The sequence below is a fragment of the Eucalyptus grandis genome, chromosome 2, assembly GCF_016545825.1.
Source record: "Eucalyptus grandis isolate ANBG69807.140 chromosome 2, ASM1654582v1, whole genome shotgun sequence".
NCBI lineage: Eukaryota > Viridiplantae > Streptophyta > Magnoliopsida > Myrtales > Myrtaceae > Eucalyptus > Eucalyptus grandis.
This window is the reverse complement of record NC_052613.1, coordinates 44959181-44972041: the sequence shown is the minus strand read 5'-3', so window position 1 is coordinate 44972041 and position 12861 is coordinate 44959181.

The following is a 12861-nucleotide window of genomic DNA, read 5'->3' as shown; positions in this document are numbered from 1 at the left end:
TTTTCTTATCTATTTTTTTAGGTTAGCCATTCCATGAAAATTGATGACATCCATGGCAATGAATTTCTATCAAAATTGGTGTAGGAAATTGACTCCGTCTTCCCTGGTTCTAAGTCTAGGTTCATTCATGGTATCAGAGCCATGGTTTCATTTGTAGCAAGATCCGTTCTATGCGCTTAGTAGGTGAATCCAGTGCTGAGAAGATTCCTTCACATCATGACAGAACTAGAAATACTAGAAGCACCTATTTCTCTCGCTGCATCTCCATCCTCTTCAACCCCTTCAGATTTCCGTGTTTTAAATGCTTCTAAGATAGACTATCTTTATGAAGCCTCTCTTAGTAACGAAACCAAGATCTCTGAAACTCAACTTCCCCTTATGAACCCCTATTCTGCTTTTGCTAAACTCACTTCATCATTTTCTCCCATCCGCTCCATTCGTCAACTCATTCACCAAACTCTGAAAGAAGTAAAGGAGTACGTCCAGTCCTCCAAGTTCGATCAATATCCTATTCCTACCACTGAAAAGGAAAACTTTGTTACCCTCCAGATTCCTCCAGAGTTTCCCATACAGTGGATTCAGCAAGGATATTCTCATGTCCATTATGTAGCTGTTCGTCTTGCTCTTACTTTTCATAGTCGCAAAGGCTTGCCAGTTGTGGCAATAATTGCGTTGTTGGATACTAAGTTCCTAGAATATCAGCATGCTTGCATTGGTATTGTCCAAACCACTTTGAATGCTGTAATAGTCTTCTTAACCTTATATCCAAACTTCAATATAGCTCTTTCAGACCCCTAGCTACTCTCATTTCTAAAAGTCCAAGTTCAGCTCATTGGAGCTCCACAAACTGCTGACTCTATAGCAGCAACACTGCACTACTAGATGGTCCATCGAGTGTAGAACCATGCTCTTAATTTGAATTTCCACAATGGAAATGAATATGCTTTATTCATTTTCCATACAGAATGATCAAGCATCCTGCATTCATGTTCCCAGACGGATCCCTAAAGAAAAGTTGGTTAAGATCCTTCCGGAGACATGGATTACCAACTATGAAAAGTTGCATCAGAACAACAAGCCTTTCCAGTCTCAGACTTTGAATTTGTCAGAAAGAAAGATGGTACCATTTCCATCAAATTTGGCAAGGAAAATGAAGAAAGTCCTTCTATCTTCCAGACCCTCTTCATGATTGAACCATGTGTTCCTAAATCAATCTTCGAGCCAGATCCAAAAAAGCGTGTTCAATATTTCAAAAGTGATGGACATCATGTCCATTACTATAAGGACCAGTATGGTCACTGTTTCTATGATCCTTTTTGTCAATGTTCTTACTATACAAACTCTCCCAATGAGGTAGACCCATATGCAAGACCTCGACGAAAGCACAAGAAGCCAAAGGATACTATGTACCGAAGGTACTTAAATGGAGATCTCTCCATTGATACTCCTGGTAAGTGTGATAAATTCCAGTTTATAGTTTCTTATGCACCAACTCAACCACCAGAGTTCACTGCTCCTCCCTCCATGTCACCAACCCCACCATCATCACCTCCTCCATCTCCTCCTCAGAAAAAGCCAGCTATTTCCCTGTTCTATAAGCTAATTCTAAAGTGGGCAAAGAAGCATTCTTACCCACTTGAGGCTCCAGCAAAAACACCACCAAGTTTTTCCATCTCCATGTTCCATGAGACAGGCTTTCCCTCTCTTATCTGAGAAAGTTCCAAACTCTTGTTTCTTGCTCCAAAAGAATTCATTAATCCACAAGGCAGATATGGGCATGCTCCTAAGATACCTGCCCCCACTGATATGGATGAACATGGAAGACAGAAAATGACTCATGTTGCTGAAGTTGTCCTAAATTGGCAATCGGAGACTCTTTTAGCACATAACAATGCGTTCAAGGCAATTGATTCCAAGATTGTGAATGTGCAACAAGATCTTCAAAGATATGATGAAACCACCAAGAAGATACTTTCCGATTTCTAAAAGAGGCTTCATGCCTTAGAATCTGGACAACATTTGGGGTATCATCATCTCGAAAGTCCTAGGGCAGAAATAGAGAAGCTCAAAAGGCAGATCCAACTCCTTGAAGAAGGAATGTTCAATCCTTTTAATCCATTTCTGACCACAGTACAGATAGAGTATTCGCCTCCACCACCTCAAACGTCTGTCTTTGCTACCCTCACAGACGTTCCTATTAGACAGGACAAGACAGATGTGGTGCGAAATCGCCTCAAAGAATTGGATCGAATAAGGAAGGAAAAGGGAAAGGAGAAAATGCCAGTAGAATCCTCACTTGTTATAAAGGAAAAGCCAGATCATATGATGTTATCCAATCCGTTGGAATCCTTCCTAAAGGACTTGGGCAATCAGGAAGAACAGCCTAATCTTATCACTCAATAGCCTGATCCAGCCATTCAAAAAGATTAGGTCATATTTCTAGCAGAACAAGCTTTTCTAAACATCTTTGATACTGAATCAGATTCGGCATCCTTCTCATCCTCTTCATCCTTCTCAATCCCTACCATTGATTCATTTTCTAATGTACCAGTAACTTCATCAAAATTCATGGTCGATCCTCCAGACCAAGATATGGAATCAAACCCTTCTGAACTAGAGGTTGTTCAACCAAGCAATCCCTCCAAGCATGTGTCTACTATATCAAAACAGTTTTTTTACTATTGATGATATTCCCTATCATAAATGGCTAGAAAGACTTGAAGAATTTCATACTTGGCTAAATTCCCAAGCTCTTACCAATCATAATAAATATGATGTCCTTTTTAGTTTTGTCACAAGGTTTACAAGCAGCCTCAAGCATTGGTGGCAATCGATGATAGAACAAGACCAGCTTCAATTTTTACTCTCACCTGACTTTGGTTATGCCATTACCCTTCTATATCATTTCTTCATTGGAAAACCTTCTGACCTCCAAGAGCTTAAAAGGAGAGAATTTTTCAAAAGAAGATACTACTCTCTCTAGAAAAAACAGCTTGATAAACATTACCGAGAAATGCTTAAGCTCTTCTATGGTGTTGGAGCCGATCCAAACCTGAAGCATGTTTTCTTCACTTCCATTCCCAAAGAATTATCCCAACAAGTTGAGAGAGCTTTTCTCAATAGACAAAGGAGGATTTAGGATATTCCATTGGGAGAAATACAATAAGAAATCCATTTGTGCCGTGATGATTTGTGTATAAAGCGCCAAATGGTCCAGACCTATCTCACGGACAATAGAGAACTTGATACAGCATGTTCTCGCCAGAAGCTAAAGATCAAATGCTCTAAGCGAGATTGTGATGGTTCTTATGGAAAATCTTCCAGAAAAAAGAAACACTTCCGAAGAAAGAAGAAATGGCGATACCTACACAAAAAGAAAGATCGCTCAGGCCACAAGAAATCAAATTGATGCTTCATCTGCAATCAAAAAGGACATTTTGCCAAAAATTGTCCCTAAGCAAGAAAATGTCAGAACCATTTGATACATCATATAGAGAATGAAACTGGTATTTCTCTTGAAAATGATGATATCGAATCTTTATTCTATGTTGATGGAGAACCATATGAACAAACTCTTTATGTTATACCTTGTTACCAAACTCCCAGTGAAACTAATTCGGATTCAGATTCTAAAGATATTTTTCACATATCTCTCACATCTTCAGAACAAAGCACTGACATATTTTGAAGTTAAATCCATTTTTTTTTATGACCCAGGGAAGCCCCGTACGCCGACAACGCGGCGGAGTAAACCCTAGGGAGGCACGTGAGTCACCACCACCCCTCGTGCCCTAGGTAAGTCACCCTTGCGACGCTCGGGAATCGAACTCCTCCCCTTAAGTTAGGGGGAGAAGCTCGCCGCCAGCAGCACCACCCGGGTGGGTGGTTCAAGCCAAATCCATTGTCCCCATTTTCCTGTAAAAATTTTCACTTTAAAGTTTGCCAAGCCTATCACTGTCATTGCCCTCATAGACACTCGAGCAAGTTCTTCAATCTTAGATACTAAAATTCTTCCTGAAGAATATTGGACTTCCTGTGTCCGATATTTCAACTCTACCTCAGGAGATACTTTTTCCACGAATGTAAGAATTACCTTAGTAACTATTCAGTTTTTTCCCCAGTGTTCCATAACCACAAAAATCTTCGGATCCAGTCTCCCCAACAAAGATTTGATTATTGGTTGGGACATCATGACTCAGATTTCTCAGCTTCGTATCATTCATGGAAAAGGTATTAAGTATAAGGATCAATTCTCTGAATTCGTCAATATTCAAAGACTTTTTTCCATCCAAATGAGTTTGTTAGATCCAATCATGCAAAAATTGTTGGAATCCTGTTCGGAATCACATTCTGAATTCGCTCAGAAGTGTTCCCATCCTTCATGGGAAAATCCATAGTTCTTTGTTCGCCTTCCTTTCAAAAAGAATAAAGATATCAACCCAACTAAAGCGAGTCACATGGGAATGAAGCTAGAACACTTGGTTTTAGCTCAAAGGGAATGCTCGAAACTATTACAACAAGGCCTTATTGAAATCTCCAATTCTCAATGGGCTTGTGAAGCCTTCTATGTCAATAAGCGCGTCGAGAAAAACAGAGGAAAGATGAGACTGGTAATTAATTATCAGCCTCTCAACATTTTTCTTCAAGATGACAAATTCCCTTTACCCTCCAGAAAATCCCTCTTCACTAGATTAACCAAGGGCCACATCTACTCCAAATTCGATCTCAAAGCCGAATTTTAGCAATGGGGCATCCATCTTGAAGACAGACCCAAAATAGGGTTCTGTATCCCAAACCAACATTTCCAATGAAAAGTTCTTCCTTTTGGCTTAAAGGTAACACCATCCCTTTTTCAAAAGGCTATGTGTCGAATTTTCCAGCAAATCCTGTCAAATGTAGTAGTATACATCGATGATATCCTACTCTACAGTCTTGATGAGCAATCGCACCGCCAACTTCTTGAGCAGTTCGCAGAAATTGTGAAAAAGCATGGGATCATGCTTTCTCAAAGAAAGATAAACATCACCTAGACAGAAATTGAATTTCTTGGCATGCACCTTAACAAAGGTACATATTATCTAGGGCTGCATATTGCTCAAGAAATGTTAAAGTTTCCTGAAGAGAATTTTACAACAAAGCAAGTTCAGCAATTTCTTGAGATAATTAATTATCTCAGAGATTTTGTTCCAAACATTGCTAAATTGCTGATTCCACTGCAATCAATGCTGAAGAAGAATCCTCCACCATGGGGAAAATTTTAGACTCATGCAATAGTTGAACTTAAGGAGATTATGCAGACTCTTCCCCCATTGCAAATCCCTTCAACAGGGATAAGAATTCTCCAAACTGATGCTAGTAATGAATACTGGGTAGCCATCTTATTTGAAGAAATTGATGGTAAGAGACATATGTGTGCCTATAAAAGTGGAAAGTTTTCCCAAGTTGAAATGTATTATCATTTCACTTTCAAAGAAATTTTGGCAGTGAAAAATGGAATAAAAAAGTTCGAATTCCATTTCATCAGCCATCACTTCTTGGTAGAATTAGACATGGCATCTTTCCCTCAGATGACCAAGTTTAAACAGAAGAAAATTCCAAATTTTCAACTACTTCGATGGGCCGAATGATTTTCAAAATACTCTTTTGAAACCAAACACATTGTCGGGAAGAGGAATGTGCTTGCTGACTTCTTGTCAAGACAAAAAGCACCAGCAGAAATCAATAAATACATCATGAGACATGCTTTCCATACTCTTCATCACAATGAAAAGTATAAGATTGAAAGAATACAAGATTGGCCAAACTAGCGATACCCCCAGGAGATTGTTGAACAAATCTAGAATGACAGCCTCATTAAAAATCTGAAAAATCTCATGTGGCAATGTCACACAGACCTGTTCAGACTCAATGGAGGTTCGATTCTTTATCCTTTTGGATTAAATTCGGACTATCCGTTCATACATCCTCTAATCTGGAAGAAAGACGATTTCCTTGATCAATTCCGCTGGTTATTATGGTACTTAACTAATAAGTACTTAATAGCTATTGAAATTCCAACTAGAAGATTCATTACCAACCCCACCAAGATATTTGGAAAAATTGAAAAGGAAAGTGACAAAAATCTCTTGGCCTTCCTCAAGTGGTTTTGTCCTCCTACTCACTAGAGACATCTCTTGCAGCAAGAACTAAGAACCACCCAACCAAACCCTGAGATCCATACTATTTTGTTTTTCCGACGTCCACGGGCTTTTATCACAAATAATGGCAACATTACCAATGTCCCACAGTTTCTAGGAACTACATCCTATAAACACAAACCGCACAGTACAGAAGCTCGAATTTACAAATCCTTTTCAGGACCTGTTGGTTGCTGTGAATACCAGTTTTGAGAACTCCAAAGGATTTTGTGCCAAGAAAATAAAACCATTCCTAAAATGCATGGAACTATAATGTACCCATTGCTGACGGGGCACAGAGTACTGTTGTGCACGAATTTATCAGTGACAATACAATGACGGGGATCGATGTGCACGAATTCATTTGGACTTTTTCTTAACCATAAACATCTCAAACATTTACTCTTTATAAATTAGGACACTTGAGTTCATATAATGTTCATATATTTTTTTTAAATTATTTAATATATTAAATTTGAACAAGCGAGAAGAAATGTTGCTCGGTGATTTACAAGAAGCACAAACAATGTGCAAAAAGCAAATAGAAAGAGCGTTTCTATTTTTTTCTTAATTAAATGTGCAAAAAGCAAATAGAAAGAGTGTTTCTGTTTTTTTCTTAATTAAGGTGAAGAATAAGAAGAAATTAGTTCAATGCACGAAGTAAATATTACAGGGATTCACTCCGGATAAGGTTGGGTCCCATACTCCCAAACGAGGAAGAAATACCAAAGGTGTGCATAAATGAAGTGATGGAGTGGAATCAACAGACCCAACGCCTCGGAGCCCTCCTGATGGGTCTGTTGAGTGAGGGGTTAGGATTGAGTCCGAGCAAGCTCCAGGACATGACGTGTGTGGAGAAGCGAAACATGTTGGGGCATTACTATCCCTACCGTCCCTAGCCTGATCTGACTGTCGGCCTAAAGCCCCACACCGACAAGGGGGTGATCACGGTGCTCCTGTAGGACCAGGTCGGCGGGTTGCAGGTGAAGCATGGCGAGGCGTGGCTGGATGTGACGCCCTCTCCGGGTGTTCTCATTGTGAACATCGGCGACCTTCTCCAAGTAATATTCCATTCATGCAAGTTTCAAAGCACCGGTTTAATTTAAACGTTGCATCTTGCAAACTGATTGGCCTAACGATCACCTCCCTTCTATAAAAGGACATAGAGATCTCTATTTACATAAATTTGGATTCACCCAGATCATGTCCAATGATGAGTACAAAAGCGTGGAGCACTGAGTGTTGGCCAATCCAGGCCCCGAACCACGCCTGTCGGGAGCGGTTTTCTACTATCCGCTCGAATGCAAAAATCAGATCGGACCGATCCCGGAGCTCGTGTCAGCAGAGAAACCTGCTGCTTTTCGACAATTCAAGCTTGGCGAATACCTGAAGAGATTCCAAACTGAGGTGCTGGATGGGAAAACTTTGAAAAATCACTTCAGGACATGATATAAGAGGCATATAGGCTAATATAGATGGTGCAAGAATAAGATGCTTCCTTATTTTTAATAAGAAGCAATCGCTTATTAAGTTGTAAGTTCGGTTTGGATTCGCTAGAATTCCAGGCCGTTGTCCTAGTTCAAGGACGCTGTGTGCCTATATTTAAGAACGAGTCATCTCATTTCCTCCACAATAAGTCGGTATGTCTGGTAACAGGAACATATACTACTTCCTCGTCCTATTTTAACTGCACTTCTCATCGATATTGTCTGTCCTATAACTCTCTTACTTAGAGTACATCAATTTCATTTTGGAGATAATCAGATTTCTTAATTTGAAATTGGATGATCTAAGACTTATCTTTATGTTAAGTATAAATGGATTCCTACTTATCGTGAAAACTTACCACGAGATCCCTATCCCATCATGAAAAAAATAACGAAGATTTAGTTCTTTTTGAGTTTTGATATTGTCATGATTTTGGAGTTTATGATAGATATGAGGAGAAATTCCTCATATCAATATTATGAGTCCTTGTTGGAAATATACTCCACACTGAACTAGAACAATGCGAGATATAAATGAGTATAAGTTAAATCATTAGGACAAAATCAACGAAGAAGTCTATTTCAGTTTAAATAGCCAGTGGATGGGATGTGAGGTAATATAAAGTGTAATATCTTTTATACATACACATATGTACATATATACAAGGACCGGTGATGAAGAATTTAACTAGATGATAATTTGTATACTCTCCCCCGTCTAGAAATATACATCATGATCCGAAGTTATCTACAACGACACTAATTTTGGGCCAGAGCTCTACAACGAATGCTAAATAGAATTTAAATAAAAAAAACTGGATTTTAGCTTCCAAAGTTTAATAATAGGAAACGGACAAAAATGTCGAGATAATCACATAATTTCAAAATGCATCAGGTGAGGAAGCAAAGTTGAACTTCAGTGTTTTTAGATTGGATTGGATAAGCTTGAGTGACCGATTTTTTCCAGCATTTGGTAGTACTCCTTGTCTGAGAGTAGTTGATCACAGCACCGTTTAATTATTCTTTGAAGTCTATTATATACACTTAAACCTAGAAATTTGAGAAAATGTCCGCTCCAAAGCTAGTCAAGTCACACTTAATTGCATTTTCGTCTTTGTCATATGACAAGATACATGACATAGTTTGGCCACGTTACACATTTTTAACCATTAAATTTTAATCTTTTTCATTTGTAATCTCTAAACTCCCCATAATTTAAAAATTTTAAATTTCAAAAAATGAATAAAAAGAGTGTATATATAGATTTTATCTTTTTGGAACTAAAAGAGTATATGTTACTTTGCCAAATGACACTTCACTTTTAAATCTATGGTTGCCATATATGGCGAGACGCATAGCATAGTTTTGCCTCGTGACCCAACCACTAAGTTTTTAGTTTATTCATTTATCATTTTAAATTTCTCGTCTTTTGTTGATGTTAAATTCCACAAAATGAACAAAGAAAGAGTATCTCCGATTAAGTTTATTTATATCGTTCCAACACACGAATTCGGCATCTTCCTCTCACACCGCCTCTCCGTCCTTCCCTTTATCTTTCCCCGCAGCACGACACTCGCATCGGTCGAACCTGAACTTGGAGTGTCCAGCCACGGGCGTCACCGACACCGCTCAATAAGCCTTCGACCGAGCCCAAGAGCTCAAGCGATTCGTGTTAGATATTGCATATAAACAAAACTTGAAGATCCCGAATTTGTCCATAACAGGTAAATTCATACAAATCCGGGATCGAATAGCGGAAACATAATATCAACTTACCTCCAGCCATTGATGAAATCTAGAAGTGGGAAACCTCCGGATCTTTGATGGATCCACACAACACAGCACGAGAAATTTGCAATGTAAAAACACACGTCTGTTCTACTGCTCAATCCCCTTCACAAAAACTTGATGGTGTGTTTTTAAATATCGTTAGGGTTTGAAACAGACGACTGACGATTTTATTCCGTTATTACATTACCATAATGGTCTTGATGGGAGATACCGTAACGTAACCAACGGAATAAAATCGTCGTCGTCCGTTTCAAACCCTAACGATACAGAAAAACACACCATCAAGTTTTTGTGAAGGGATTGAGCAAAGAGAACAGACGTGTGTTTTCTACATTGCAAATTTCTCGTGCTGTGTTGTGTGGATCCATCAAAGATCCGGAGGTTTCCCACTTCTAGATTTCATCAATGGCTGGAGGTAAGTTGATATTATGTTTCCGCTATTCGATCCCGGATTTGTATGAATTTACCTGTTATGGACAAATTCGGGATCTTCAAGTTTTGTTTATATGCAATATCTAACAGTTGGTATCAGAGCCTTTATTAGCAATCTCTGCCTTGGTGAAGCCTTTTGGAATTTATTTTATTGAATTATATGTGGATAAATTTCGGATTTGTATATGGCTTGGATCGGAATTGAGAATTCCGACCAAATTCGGCTACCCCCATGAAATAATGGATCTGAATGATCACACCGCCATTAGGAAGAGAAATCTATAAATTTTTTCGACATATTACTGATCCTCGAAGAAATCGAGCGGTGAATTTTTGTGGTTAGGGTTTGATAGGGCAGACTTTTTTTTTGGCTTAATTCTGGTCCATATATGGTCGTTTTTGCCGGATCTTGAATCTATTCGTTCGTCCCGGCGTTCTCTTCGAAACCCATCATCCAATTTGGTCGGACATGGGCTGTGGGAGGAGACCCGACGGCGGAACAGAGGCGGTCGCGGCGGAAGAAGCGGCGGAAGAAAGCCCGAAAGAAGACCTCGGGCGCGTGCGACGCACGCGCCCGAGCGCAGTGCACGCGCCCGAAGGGCTGCAGCGGCGCGTGGAACGCACGCGCCCGAGAGGCTGCAGCGGGCGCGTGGAACGTACGCGCCCGAGAGGCTGCGGCGGGCGCGTGGAACGCACGCGCCCGAGTGGCTGAAGCGGGCGCAAAGCACGCGTGCGTTGCACGCGCGCCCGTGGTTTCTCATTTTTGCCCCTCCGCTTTAGGAAAATTGCGATTCTGCCCTTGCCCGCAAAATTCTCAATTTTGCCCCTCCGCCTTTATAAAAAATTGTGATTCTGCCCTTGCCCGCGCAAAATTCCGATTTTGCCCTTTTTGGCGTGAAATTCCTGTTTTACCCCTTAAAAGTAAAATTCCAATTCTGGCCTTGCGTGCAAAATTTCAGTTTTACTCCCTTTGCACGTGATTTTACTGTTCTACCCTAAGGTGCAATTCTATGAAGAAAATTAAATGTTTAGTGATCCGTATATATTTAATTAATTAAGGATTAGCCACAGCATCTTTGATTATATTAAATTATATACATTAAGAGCCTTTGGATCACATATGGTTAAAGACAATAATTGTAATTATTCACATTAATATTATGAATTTTATCCCACAGGAATTTTCAATATATTAATGTGATTAATTAGGATGAAATATTATTTTATCTTTCTTAATTTACCCACAGGGATTAAGGAAGGGAATATAATTTGATAGTTTCATCATGAAGTAATTATGAATCAATTTAAATTAGAAACTTAACCCACAGGTAGTTTTTGATGTTATATGATTCATATTTTAAAACATGTTTTACATTGGTAAAATATGATCTAAGTTTATTTGCCTCAAATATATTGATACATAAGTTTCCTTTGATTATAATGCAGTTTTACCACCTACGATTAATTCTGGTATAATTGTTCCTGAGCTTACGGGAAATAACTTCAAAGAATGGAGAGAATTAGTTCTTCTCCAATTGGGGTGCATGGATCTTGATTATGCTCTTAGGTCAGACGAACCACTTGAACCTACTGAGAGTAGTACTCATGTTGAGCATACTCATTATGCTCAATGGGAGCGGTCCAACCGTCTCAGTGTGATGTACATAAAGACAAAACTCTCTCGCTAGCATTCGTGGTTCGGTCATTCAAAGATAACAATGCCAAGGAATTGCTGAAGGCCATTGATGCACAATTTGAGTCTTCGAGAAGGCGCATGCCATGACCCTAATTATGAAGTTCTCATCATTGAAGCTTACCAAAGGTAAGAGGTGTGCATGAGCACATCATGAAGATGAGGGACATTGCGCTCAGCTGAAGAATCTTGAGGTTGGGATATCGAATCCTTTCTTGTATACTATATCCTAAATACTCTCCCACAAGAGTATGCTCCTTCAAGATCTCTTATAACACACATAACACTAAGTGGTCAATTAATGAACTCATGACCATGTGTGTTCAAGAGGAAGAGAGGCTACTTATGGAGAAAGGAGAAAGTGCTCATATGGCAACACGGGATAAGTATAAAGGGCAAGGCAAGCAAAAGGGAAGGGTAAGATGTCTCTACCTCCCCAAGCTGGCATTAAGAAGGAATCCAAGTGCTTCTTCTGTAAAAAGAAGGGGCACATGAAGAAGGATTGTGCCAAATTTAAGGCGTGGCTCCAAAAGAAAGGTAACCAACTCACATGTGTATGTTATGAAACTAATATGGTTGATGTGAGTCACAACACTTGGTGGATTGATTCTGGTTCTACAATCCACATTTCGAATTCCTTGCAGGGTTTTCAGAACCAGCGGAATCCAGTGGGAAGTGAACAAGGCATCTATTCAGGAAACAAGATGCGCTCGCGTGTGGAAGCTATTGGGACATGCAGATTAGTTCTTAGTAGTGGTTTTGTTTTAATTTTGGAAAAGACCTTTTATATTCCTAGTTTTTCTAGGAATTTAATTTCAGTTTCAAGACTTGTACCTTTGGGATACTCCTTTGAATTTTCAGATTTAATATTCAATTTATCGTATAAATCTGAAATTGTTGGGAGTGGTATTTTGTCTGACGGTCTCTTTCGAATTAATTTACAAGACAATATCGTTAATAATGCGATGCACGTTCATGATAATGCTGGGATAAAACGATGTGTTGTGAATGAGAATTCCTCTATGTTGTGGCACCGGAGGTTGGGACATATCTCCATGGATAGAATTAAGAGACTAGTAAATGATGGAGTACTTAATACTCTAGATTTTACTGATTATGACACTTATGTGGACTGTATAAAGGGAAAACAGACCAACAAGTCAAAGAAAGGTGCTAAGAGGAGTATAGAAATATTAGAAATCATACATACAGATATTTGTAGTCTAGATATGGACTCAAATGGTCGGAGATACTTCATTTCTTTCATAGACGATTATTCACG